This window comes from Camellia sinensis, chromosome 11, assembly GCF_055761805.1.
Source record: "Camellia sinensis isolate YWXY chromosome 11, ASM5576180v1, whole genome shotgun sequence".
Lineage (NCBI taxonomy): Eukaryota > Viridiplantae > Streptophyta > Magnoliopsida > Ericales > Theaceae > Camellia > Camellia sinensis.
The window spans coordinates 177,673,956-177,685,655 of record NC_138971.1 but is presented as its reverse complement, the minus strand read 5'-3'; the positions used below and the strand labels follow the sequence as shown (position 1 = coordinate 177,685,655).

The 11,700-nt window shown below is 31.0% G+C and overlaps 1 long non-coding RNA gene across 3 annotated transcripts; it reads right to left on the bottom strand.

The window, feature by feature from the left end:
- Positions 1-2,084: 2,084 nt before the first annotated feature.
- On the bottom strand, positions 2,085-11,167 carry LOC145803026 (uncharacterized). 3 transcript variants are annotated; one of them, XR_014345086.1, is made up of 5 exons: positions 10,963-11,167; positions 7,866-8,001; positions 4,772-4,891; positions 3,319-3,354; positions 2,085-2,518 (listed from the first exon to the last, which is right to left on the bottom strand). It is a non-coding gene; the product is annotated as an uncharacterized LOC145803026 (long non-coding RNA). The 3 variants fall into 3 exon arrangements; XR_014345084.1 differs by having other exon boundaries at positions 2,086-2,518; positions 7,866-7,970; positions 10,963-11,096; XR_014345085.1 differs by lacking the exon at positions 3,319-3,354 and having other exon boundaries at positions 2,086-2,518; positions 7,866-7,970; positions 10,963-11,096.
- Positions 11,168-11,700: the final 533 nt, after the last annotated feature.

Sequence of the window (11,700 nt, the reverse complement as noted above, 5' to 3'; positions counted from 1 at the left end):
TTCCTACTCCATCCTATAAGTTTTGTCCTAAGTTTTGGCATTTTGATATGTTGGGAGTACTTTGGTAATTTTGGGAAAAACCCTAGATGTATTAATAAATTAATTTGTATAATTAATTTAAGGAAATTGGGAAAATTGGTTAAATGCATGAAATTGAGGAATTCATTGATTAAATGGTGTAGTTGGATAATTAAAATCACTCGCCTATTGAATTGTTGATATATTTATTTCCAGTCTAGAAATAACTGTTTTGGGCTATCGGTGGAGGATAGTCGTGTTTGTTGTAGACATTGCATGAGGATTAGGAATAACTGAAACTAATCACATTGGTTAAGTCATTAATTTTGACTATTGCATTAATACAGAAAATACGTGTATTGATTGAGCATTGCATTTGCATATATATTGTTTTGTGTGGGAGGAGATAGGGGATGTACTCCACGGTTTAGGGGAAGATAGGGGATGGACCTCTAAACCGGATTTTGTTTGGGAGGAGATAGGGGATGGACTCCATTAGCACCATTTTTATGTGTGCTTATTAAATTGAAGTGTTTTTACATGATTATTGATACAGCACTAAAATGTGTATCAAATGGGAAGTATGAAGTGTTTTGATATGAGCATGAGTCTCATTTGTTTTGTTGATATTGGAAGTAATGTGAATATGATATATAATTCACTGTTGTAAGTTTGGCCAGGTTCTGAGCCATGTTGATAATAATGGAAAGTGAAATGTGTCTTAGACATTAGTGTCATGAGACTGTTTAATGATAAAATTGATTATCTTGGTTAACCATCTATTGAATGCTACAGCCTTATTCAATGCTTATATTTGGTTTAGTATTTTTCTACTGGGCTGTGGCTCACCCTTTATGGGAACATCATTTTCAGGTTCAGGTGATAAGCTACCTCCACGGACTTAGCCTGGAAGGATTTGATGTTTGGGATTTTGAAGACTTGTCTTTAGTTATATGTTTTATTTTGTTATTTTTGAGATTTCATGTAAACATTCAAGCTTAGGGCTTAACTTGTAAATGAGTTAGTACTCATCCTTTTTGTGTCCAAGTGTTAGCTTGGAAAGATGTAAGCCCTTAGGGCATTTATTTTGATGTTGCAGGATGTTACATGTGATGTCTTTCAATAAGAATACTCTAATGAATAACTCAAATGATTCGTTTTCTTTTATAAACGCATGTTAATGTTATGGCTATTATGGGTTTATTTTGAGGGCGTTACACTTTCTATCGCTTCTTGCATACCGTATCTCATGAATTGTTTGTATGATTTCAAATAAATATATCAAATGGGTTATGAGTTCGAAAACAATTATGATTACAAATTAATACTGTAATTGCTAAAAAAAGGCAATCAATAGACTAGGCTCAATTAAGCGGTCCTAAGCAAAAACAGTAATTTTCATTAGATCACTCAAACACAAAATAGATAAAAATCTGATCAACAAATAAAAGCCGATAGAAAATGAGATTAGAAGAAAACTAAAAAGTTAATTGGAAAGTAATTTGAAAATTCAGTATTACTCATTTTTCCTTTCAAAATGACACCAAAATTAAAATTAGGCAATTCTATCAGTCAAACTCCTCTTGGTTAAAGTAGATAGCATAATAATAAGAAAACAAACAAAAAATCAATAACTACGGACCTCTAAAAAAAATAAAAATAAATAACTATGAATTAAAAAATATGAACAAAAAAAAATTAAAGTCGCTCTTTCTGTTTAGGTCAAAAATCTGGCATAGTGTTAAGCTTTTCTCTCATTCTACCTTTAAAACCCACCAAAGAAAACACTGAAATCAATTATTTTACAAAACTGTCAACATATATGCACCAAAAGTCACAAATAATCACATACCCATAAATTGAGTCTGAAACAATAAATGAGCTACACAAAAAAAACTACACAATCCCAAAGAAATGAACCTCAAGATCAAACATAGATCATACCCACATGTCAAGAGAAAATGAATGGGATAAAATGCAGATGGTTAAAGAGAGGAGAGATGGATAAAGGTTTGTGGAGTGAGTTTTGAAGTGAAGCAAGATACAAAAAATTAAGAGATCTTTAAAGGTGGAATTTATCAACAAACATGACACATTTGAGAGGGAATTTAAAGGTGAAAAAACAATCTCTCACCATTTGATCTTAGAAAGAAATAATCAGTCTTACCAAAATATTCAAGATACTTTAAAAAAGCTGCCTTCTTGATCTTAGCTGTATGAGATCCGACAAAATGTTTAAAATTGATCTTGACCATCTGAAATGATACATGAGACAACTGTCCAATCTCTCTACTTGGACAATGATATAAAGTACAGAACAATGTAATAACAATGATTCCTAAATTTCCGAAATTCACAAAGCTTCACAATTCAAGTGATGACAAAACTGAGTTATATTCTTCATCCAAGTACATCATCACTTATGGTTATCTATTCAAGGCTCTAAAGCTTTAAGCAACATGATCATGATTATCACCATCTTGCTCTTGCTTCCACTGGCCTGTGAGAAATTAATTCAAATTGTGAAAGTTAGGTTAGTAACTTGGTAGACAAAAAGTAGCATGCTACATAAAAGAGAATTGATATGATACATGATTCAATGTTGAGATATCTACAACGCAATATAATAACTTCAAACTCTCTTGCAAATGCCAACATCATTGTTTAAAGCAATGCAGCTATTATGGTCAATTGAAACCTGTCATTCCATGTTCAAGTGAATAAACATGTGTTTGCACTATTAAAGTAGATAAATGAATAGAAAGAAAACAATAGCATAGAGAGTGAAATTGAGAATGACAACAAATCATACAAACCTCCAAACTGTAGCTACCTAAAAACCTATTGTAATGAAAATATCATGTTTGATACAATAAGAAAAAGAAAACAACCAAAGAAAAAGCAAAATTCAATACTAAAACCATGATACAAAACAAAATTTAGTTGATAGTGGAAGACAACCTTGTAAGAGAAAAATAATCCAAGTACCTACTAATCTGTGTATTTTTTCCCATTGCAAGAGTCTAGGCTATTCCTACACTCTTCTAACTCATTGAGAGTATTGTTCAATGGAAACCCAAAAAAGGAATGTGCGACATGTATTTCATAGAAAAAAAAAGTTACATGACTGACCAAATATTTAAAAAAAACATTACAATTTTACCTTATTTATTTTTATGCCTACACATCATGACTAAACAATGGATAAGAATTTTTTAAGATTGTAAACCGACAAATAATTAAATTCAAATTTATAAAATGAGTATGAAAAAAAAAAATCAAAAAGCAATTAAAGTTTACCTTGTGTTTAATATTCATTTTTGGATGAATATGTTGCTTTGAGTTTCCATCAAGAAAACAAACCAGTTGGAAACAATGTTAATTATAAAGGTTAAAAAATACAAAATAAAAATAAAAGAGAGACGAAGGACAATATAATATTTTAATTGAGATCAAAAAATATACATGATCCTCTAGCCAGAAAATTCAAATCATATTAATAAACCCTCCAACGAAGCTTAACAATTAAATCATGAATTTACCTTTATAACTATAACTCATGCCTCAATTTGGAAGTGCTTACACTAGTAAATAAAATATTACAAACTTTAAACTATTGTGAATTTTTCAAAAGAAAATGAGTATCAAAACTAACATATTCCTATAGATTCATATCCAACCAACGGTGGCAGAGTATTTAGAATGAATAAGGAAAAAGACTAAAAAAGAAAGATTACTTTAGGAACATGACATATTTCAAAAAATTATTTAGGAACATAAAGTCTAGATAGGGGTATTTAGGAACATGACATATTTTCATAGTACATATCGTGAAAAAAAGTAGAAAATTTAAAATTTACTTGGCAAAAGTGTCACCCTTCAAAAATATATAAAAACAACGCCCAAATAGTACACATTAAAATCCATGTAAACTACTAAGATAACTGTGGAACATAAAATTTTATAATATTCATGTAAGTTTACCACTTGGACGCTATTTAGGATAAAGATGAAAGAGAAATGTGCCTATTTTGTGAAATGGGCACTAAAGGTAAATGCACTTATTTCTCAACTTTCAATTTTTATGTTCAATTTTTTTATGTTTTATAAGTAGAAATTGCAACAAAATACTCTCGAGTCTAGCATAAATTTTCAAAATAAAAAAGGAAAAATTATAGGTAGCCTTTTAGAAAATATTACATTTTTATATTCAACTAAGACGGAAAAAAAAAAACGAAAGAGTTTTTTATTTTTAATGAACCTTTTAGAATATTTTTTTCAATTTTTTGTTTTTTTTTTTTTTTTTAGATCTAGTAGATTGACTTGAAAAGTAAATTTTTTCTACACAAATTTTTTTTTTAAAATAATACTAAAAGGAAAAACTCTATTTTTTTTTTGCTAGTCCCAAACTCACCAAGGATGGATCTACATTTTGCCTCACACGTTTTGGATAACTACATTTAGAGAGTTCTAAAAGCTAGGCAAACTAATTTCATGAGTAGCAATTGTTGTTGGAGTACACATATTAGGTAAAGTTGTGAGATAAAATTAAAAAATAAAATTATTTTATATATACTTCTGTTAAGTGAAATTCAGTGTTAGAGTTATTCTAAAAAGTAAAAAACTTTGTTGATTTACAAACCAAATTAGAACTAAACCACATCACATTCAAGCAATTTCTTCCAAAAAGAGAAACAGAGATGTAATGTGAGATGTATATAAAGCAAGTTAAAGGGAGTGAGGCAGTGCTTACCATCAAGATGTGGTTGAAGAGGAGGAAGAGCTGCGGAAGCATAGATGCTGTAGAGAGAGAAGATGAACAAAACAGAGCATAGAGAGAGAAACAGAGCCATTTGCTGATGCTGTAGTGTAGCTTTGTATTGAAATGAGGAAAGAAAAGAGAGTGAGCTATATCTATATATTAGTGTATGCACGTGCCTAATGTTAAGATCAAAACATAATTGTAATTTATACGTATCATGTTGAAATTTGTAAAATTTATGTCATTTTTTGATAAAGATACTAAAAAATATATATATTGAAATTTTGTATAGTTTGTGTCATTTTTTCCACTTTCTTAATTCTAGTGGTAATAGAAGGCTCCTCGAAAGGGCATAAAAATTTTATCAGTTAATTCTTTCACTTGTTAACGAAGACAATTTCTTGCCACGTAAGACAAATTCAAAAACCTTCTTTCCATATTAAGTGCCTATTTAAAAAACCTTGGTCTGAATTGGGCCTAGGCTTTTGTAAGCTATTTAAGTGCCTATTTTTGAATAGCTGAAACAAACATTAAGGGTTGATAGTGAAACCACTTTCTTCTTCACTTATGAGGTACCATTATGCATAATCATCCAATTAAAAGTATAAAGCAGGTTTAAACTGCTTCAAGCATAAAGTAAGTTTATGCCATCACTCATTACTCCAAGATAACTAACTAATAACATAGATAGTCTACTGAATTAATGTAGTTTCAAAACCAAATATTTGAAGAAAAATCAAAACGGCCAATTGGCTTAAAACTAACTTTTGTTACTCTAGACCTCTTTACTGTTTTTTTTTTTTTTTTTTACAAATTCTTTCTAGACCTCATTGAGCCAATCTCAGCATTGTTTAACTGGCAAAGCTGAAAGCATAATTTGTTTTATTTTTGATCAGAACTTACAATCCTCACTCTGAAAGTAAAATAAAAAATGAGAGGAAAAAAAAAAAGGAAATAATAGGCTTAGCTCCCGTAAAACATAACAGACGGTTTTCACCCAATGAAACAAAAATATATTGAGTTAAGAGTCACAGGAGTAAAGGGAAGAAGAAGAAAAAAAATTGACTCTAACCCATCCAATCAAAAATTTAATTTATTATAACCAAATTTTTTTGTCACATCTATTTTAAAATGAATATACAATTGTGCCTACAGTGTCTAAGTTTTAAAATTAAAATTTTAATTGATTATAAGCACTGGTAGAGTTATAGGATGTGAAAAAATTAATAGGCAAAGTTATTCTATTGAATCAATATAATCTAAATTTCTCTTCCACCTCCAAAATCACCTATCAAGAAGAAAAACTCCAATAAAAAGAAACTCAATAAATAAACTTCTAAAATTGTGAAGAAAAAAAAAAAGGCTCACTTGTTAAATGGGCTGTTGTGCCATTGCTCTCCATTTTTAATCTTACCAAATATCCAAGGCATGTATCATTCACTGTTTGGGGGGAATATAGAATAAACTATGATGGATTCACTCACTATTTTTTTTTTTGTGTGTGGGGGGGGTGTAGAATAAACTATAAGATAACTTTGATCAATTAGGGCATTCACATTATCAGCACTAAGTGCATTCAAGCATGGTTAATCAAACTCTCTCTAGGAAAGGTTGTTTAGCCATTTACTTGGCTTGATAGATTTACTCACTATTTGAACAACAAAAAAGTACAATTATATAAGAAAGTAAACTATTTTAATTGAATCATTTTACAGAATATTCAAAATTTGACCATCAAAAACAACCGCCACAATTTTCTAGCAAAATTTGCAATTAGTTACCTGACCAAAGGTAATGTTGAAGATAACCAACAATTCTATAGCAAAATTGAATGCTTATGTGTCATGAAAATTTTATAGGTGTTAGAAAAGTGAATCTGAAAGGTTCAGCTAAATGCAAGTAAAGAAATTATGTCTATTCCTAACAAAGAAAAAATATACACAACATCATTGCAACTCGAGCCTAAACTCAGAAAACCCACATAGAAAAATAACCGTATAAAAAAATCAAGAGAAGAATAATATTGGTAGTTGGATGATTCCCATTGTCCAAAAGCAAGTTAAAAAATTATTGGGATGATTCCCAATTCTCCACAAAATCAAACAGAAAACAAAAAGTGCCTACTAAATTCCATCAACTGGATTTGTTGTCTACAAATTCCATCAACTGGATTTAGAGGATACCATCAACTGGATTTAGAGGATGATTCCCATTATCCTTTTAGTATTTAAAGCATCGAAATTTGTTGAATAATTCCATTTTTTAAAATTTAATATTATTTTATTATGGCTGGTGGGTTATTGCTCCACCGTGACTATAATGGGGCCATGCATATTATATTAAATTAATTTAATGGAATAAAAACGGTGACGCAACAATACCTTCTAAACAACATAAAATTTACCCAAATATCTTTTTGCAAGTGCAACATCATGAGTTGATTCAATTGCATTAACACTTAACTTGTGCCCTCCATATCTTTAACTTCAATTTTACCATAGATTTGAGAGGGCTTTCCCCTTTTGGCATGTTGTCATACAATCCAATACCATCTCCTTCAACTGTTTCTCAACATCTTCAATGGGTAAGCTAGCATCTATGGTTTGCAAGTGAGTGCAATGAAACAATTCACCATAGACTTAAAAGCTAAATGAAACTATATCTGTTGTTATGATATCTTAAGCTAGTAAACTAGATAAATGTAAATTAAACACACATACACACGCACACTAATTGTTTGGCTAACAAAATATATATAAATGAAAATAAAAAAAACCATCATCGAAATCAACAAAACCCAAGTTTGGTTTGTGCTAAAACATCATTTAATGCCTTCAAATTTTTTTTTTCTTCCTCACTAAAATTGCATATGAAAACCAACATACATCTATAATTTGTTGCAAAACCAACACACATCTTGCAAAGCCATAATTTGTTGTTGAGGCCAAAAAAGATCATGATAAAATCTGAGAGGGCATCTATAGGATGGCATTATAAGGGGTCAAACAAAATAGTTTTCTGGTGAGAGTAACAACACCGAACTATTTTCCATTGGCATTAAAAATAGAAAAAAAATAGCTATTACCTTCCATGAGGCGTCATGGAGCATCTGATGGGAACGGGCAACTTTTTTTTGAAACTCAAGCTACTCATATCTCTTGCCTCCATAGCCTCCTCTTTCAGCAGTTTTCTGGCAATTTCAAATTGACCTTTCAGTTACCCTGACAGCAGTTTTAAATGGTGGACATACACACTTAGGAAACTGATAAACAGTTTCTCTTCATTTACACCATATCATACAACAAAAACATAACAACCCATGGGCAAATCAAGTATTTTTCATCATGACATTCAGTTCACTAATAGTTTGTTATAAGGTTGAAATGAGTCTTAAATAATAAAGCACCCTTGAGTAAATTAACTTCACTCCTCCAAATAAAAATTGAGTAAATTATCAAACATTGAATGGTTATCAAATTGAATGGTTACATCTCCAGACCCACCCATTGAATGGTTATCAACTTCACATCTCCAGACCCACTCAACAATACTGACATCTTTTGAGATTTCTTGTGTGTAAATTGAATGGTTATCAAACATTTTATCCCAATAATTCCAGTTGATGGAATTTAGAGGATAATGGGAATCATCCAAGAAACATTGTAGAGGAATATTAATTTAGAGGATACCATCAACTGGATTTAGAGAATAATTCCAGTTGTGTGCCTACTAATTCCATTGAAACATTTTATCAAACACTTAATAAGCAAGGAATATAGAATGGTTATCAAATGATAGTAAATGGGTTGATTTTGCGAAACCCAAACCCAAAATCAAAATCAAATTCGTGAAACCCAACTAACTCTTCATAAAAGTGTAAGAAAAATCAAATTCTTGTGGCTGGTATGTGAAGGTCGCCGATTTGCAAGCCAAAAAAAATCTGTGATCAATATAAGGTCGGCTGGTATGTAATTAATATGAGGTCGGCTGGTATGTGAACCTAGCGTATGCTCGTGCTTGAAGGCACGGTGTAAATAATGTTAGGATTATAATATAATTGTAATCGCAACACTATTTAAATTTAAGATTAAAATGCAATTATAAAAATATATTTAATAGACTACACTCTACAATTCCAAACAAATCAAATATAAAAAAAAATTAAATATCAAATAATGCCCACCAGCCAGTACTCTGCAATTTAAAAGAAATTAAAATTAAAATGCACACCCGTTAGTGTTACTGTTGCCAATCAAATTCTAACTACATAAGAAAAACATACATACCTCAGAATTAACAAAAATAACTTCAGGCAACTTTATTACTTTCATCAACCAATTACGTTTCCACGACACCATTTATCTCATCCAGACGTTAGAATGAAAAATGAAGGAAATAAAGTACCAATATATATATATAAAGCAAATGACAATAGATATACATAACTTCACAAAAATCTGCCAATCCATCATTAAATTCGATTAACAGGGCAACAAACTTCCATTCAGCAAACAATCTTTCACAAGTCCCAGTCAAATTTTGCAGATTGTATCAGTAAGAAACACCATAACTGGGCCACATTAGAGCCAATGGAGACCAAAGTTATCATCCCAGTAATATGTTCATACCTTAAGGCATCAAGTCCTCGTCCATGATCAAACAAACACAACGCAGGTATTCAACCCAAAGGCACAACAAATCACTAAAAATAAAGGCCCGCACACATCACATAATATATAAAGAATCGAAAATGGATATGCAAAAAGGCTAAATAAAATTACCCCTCTCTAAAACAATTAGGCCTTTAAATGAATTGGTCCCAAATAACTTCACATCGAGGCTCTCTTAATAATGAAATTGGGTTGGAAAATGGACAAAGATGATTGAGCTGGGGCATGGTTGGTTGGTTGGATAGAGAAAAAAAAAGGGAATGAGAAAAAAATAAAAAAAATAAAAAGAAACAGAGTGACAGTTCTTACCCACCAAAACTGCCACCTAACAGTCACCACTTCAATCCCAGCCACCTCCAACCACTGCTCTCCTTCACTCAACAAAGAGACCAAAATGCTAATCCACTCAACAGAGTTCATCAAACAATTGGCATGCATCAGGCATGGTTGGTTGGTTGGATGGAGAAAAAAAAGGGAATGAGAAAAAAAAAAAAAAGGAACAGAGTGACAATTCTTACCCACCAAAACTACCACCTAACAGTCACCACTTCAATCCCAGCCACCTCCAACCACTGCTCTCCTTCACTCAACAAAGAGACTAAAATGCTAATCCACTCAACAGAGTTCATCAAACAATTGGCATGCATCAAACACTTAACTACATTAGAGGAGAAGCAAAAACATCACCACCAATTGTCACAGAAAAAACTGGCTACTTTTATCTATTGTTGTTGCACCCTTACCAAAGTTGAAACATGAACCCAGATCCATTTAAGAATGAAGATAAATAGAACCCACCTGACTAAACTCTCTGGAGAGAGAGAGAGAGATGGAAAACCCCCAAAAAGAGAACCCACAAATCAAAGAATCCAACAACCCACTTGAAACAAAATTACAAAATTAAAGAAGGGAAAAAAAAACAAACAACGAAAAGAAATAAAATCTCAGCCTAAAAAATTCAATTTCCATCTCAAAACACATGCAAACAAACATGGGTTTTAACTTAAAATCCCTAATAATTTTTTAAAGAGACAAACCTAAGACTCTTAGAACAGTTACTATTAAAGAGATTTATACAAAAAATAAAATTAAGAGCACTGAATTATTATTTTTCTTTAAAAAAAAAAACACACACACACAAAAAAAGTTAAGTAAACAAACATACCAATTTTTTAAAAACATAATGTAAACTTAAAATAAACAAAAAAAAAAACAGAGAAAAGCTTAAAAAAGTGAAACATTAAAATAAAATTAAAAAAAAAACTGAATGTAAACTTAATAAATAATAATCCAACATATAAAAACAGAAAGTGTACATAGATACCCAGAGACGATTTTCTGTTTTGTGGTCTTGGCTGTCTTCTCCTACCATCCATCATCAAAACACCATATCAAACAAACAAACCCAACAAAAACTCCCGATTACCCAAAAAAATTTGATAAACAAATAACAAAATCAAATATGGGTATTCACAGTGAATAGAGAGAAGTGAAAATGGTGAAGAATCTCACCGATTTGCTATGTATGTCACCGATCTGCTGGTATGTCGCCGATTTGCTGGTATGAGCTCTGAGAGTGAGAGATGAGGGAGAAAACTCAATTTTAAATTTTGAAGAGAGAGAGAGAGAGAGATGGAAACCCCATTGTAAACTCAATTTATTTCTTGGACATTTTTTAACCGTTGGATTGAATCAATCCAAGGGTTCACATTTTGACAAAGGGACAACAGTCCCATCAGATTTCAAAAACCACTCTCCCTTGTTATATAGATAAATATTTTTGTAAAATCACACTAATTTGGTATTTTCTTTTTAAACTATCAACTTATTTTCGTTAAATAAAATCTACAAAAAATAGTATTTTAATTACTAAAATCTACATAAAATATCTAAAATATTATTTTTATTAAATTTAATAACTAAAATATTTATTTTTTATTAATTTATTTAAAAAATAGATAAATAATTAAAATTGAAAATAAACAAAAACAAAAATAAAATTTAGAGCTTTACAGCGTAGTTGAGCCCAAGTGTAGTCTTTGTACTCTGAATGAAGACCAAAATCCAGGCCCAAAGTTTCCCGAACCCATATTGATCGTTGGGTTCATATCATAGATAGCAAGGGGGTCCGCGGAATTTGAATTTGGACCCATTTAGAGGTAAGAGGCCCCAAAAAACAACACCACCACGAAATAGCTTATGGAGTTGGAAGCTCCTACATGAAATCAGGCCTTCAAAATTGTGAAGTCA